Consider the following 2,144-nt stretch of genomic DNA (forward strand, 5'->3'; position numbering starts at 1 on the left):
TCTACTTGTCTGTCACTGTACCACTACCATGCAGTTTTTAATCACAATTTCTCTGTAGTACAACTTGAGTTTGGGGATGGTGATTCTACCACAAATTCTTTTATTGTTGAGAATAGTATTAGGGAAATAACACCCTTTAAAATAGTCACAAATAATATAAAATACCTTTGTGTGACTTTAACTAAAGAAGTAAAGTAAATGTATGATAAGAACATCAAATCTGAAGAAAGAAATTGAAGATCTCAGAAGACTGAAAACTCCCATGCTCATGGATTGGCAGGATTAATTATAGTAAAAATCTTGCTTAAAGCAATCTAAAGATCCAATGCAATCCCCATAAAAACTCTAACTCAATTCTTCACAGAGTCATGGCAATTTGCAAATTTATCTGGAATAATTAAATTATACATTTTAAGGTATGTCAAGGGCTAGTGTGAATCCTAACATAAAAAATGTTTTGAACTTTTGTATTCTTACCTTACTTTTGGGTAGACTGATAGACTAAGGTTGTTAGAGAGTTCTTGAAATGTTTAGAATTAATTCACAGTTTCCTGTGCAAGTTTGCATTGGCAGAACATTACTCAAAGGAAAGTTCTTTAGCATTATAGTTTGAAACATTTGATTTTATTCATTTGAGTTTTAATTGAAATAAAGATAATTAGTCTCCAACAGTTCTATATTCTCATTTATGGAGAAAAATACTGAACTAGAACTTTTGATTTATGGCTTATAAGAAAAAAATTGTGGAATTTTTTGATAGTTATAAAATACTAATTCAATATAAAGCTACCTCAAAATGAAACTGTCATTAGCCTATCCTTATTAGTCACATCTTCTGTGACATTGGGTAGTCTTATTCTAGCTACTTTTATAGATCAATTATTTTATCTATCATCCCATGAATTCTCATTTCATTTTATGAGAAAGCTGTGACATTATATAATTCTCAATTTAAAGACAAATATCCTATATGTAAATCATTCATATTTTCCATGAATGCCAAAGAATATCATGAATTATTGATCCAAGAACAGTCTACGGGAAATACAAGTATCAAATTCAGATCCAGATTCCAAAATAAAAATAGTTAAAAAATATTGTAAGACCTGCAAGATGGCTTTGTGGGTAAAGGGGTTTGCTATGAAAGCTTGAAGACCTGGGTTTTACCCCCTCAACCTGTGTAAAGATGGAAAAAGACATTCTACTTCCAAAAGTTATCTTCTTGCACACAAACCATGGTATACAAATCCACATAATAATGGACACCTCATCATATGAAGGTCATATATATTTTGGAAAAAAGAGAATCCTCAATGCTGGTCAACCTGAATGGTGCTTGTAGAAGAATCTAACTAACTACATTCATACTTATCACTCTGAACAGAAATGAACTCCAAATGGATAACTGGCAATTCTAGAAATAATCTGATCAAAATCCTAATATCTAAAAGATTTGGATATATTTCACTTACAATTAATTTCAAAGGAAAGCAATAAAACATACTAGTAGATATTGAATAAATTAAATGAAATTCCTGAAAACACAAATTCAAGCATGAGGTTCTGTTATAATGACATAAGTTAGTTATATTGCAGATATCATAGTCATTATATAAAAAATAAAATAATAAAGAATGCCAAAAAATATTGTCTCTGGAGGAAGAAGGCTGTAAGTGATGTAACCATGAGTAGGTAACTACTTTTGCAAGAATGTAATAATGAATTACTACTAGTTTGTCAGTTTGCACCACATTCTTTCATCAAAATTGTATTGAATTAATATTATGAACAGAAAGAAGATTGGAATATGATTGTATACATAACTGATCCAAAAAGCTCTGCCAGGACACTCCTACAGCAAATAAATTCAGCAAGGTTCTGGATACAAAACTAATAAATACCAGTAGTCCTCCTATATACAAATGACAAACATTCTCAAACAAAAATCAGGGGGGAAAAAAAGCCGGGTGTCTCGGGAGGCAGAGGCAGGAGTATTTCTGAATTTGAGGTCAGGCTGGTCTACAGAGTGAGTTCCAGGACAGCCAGGGCTATACAGAGAAACCCTGTCTCGAAAAAACAAAAAAACAAAAAACAAAACACAAAAAAAACCCCAAAAAACAAAGAAAAAAAACAAAGCAAACAAT

Source organism: Mus caroli, chromosome 10, assembly GCF_900094665.2.
Source record: "Mus caroli chromosome 10, CAROLI_EIJ_v1.1, whole genome shotgun sequence".
Lineage (NCBI taxonomy): Eukaryota > Metazoa > Chordata > Mammalia > Rodentia > Muridae > Mus > Mus caroli.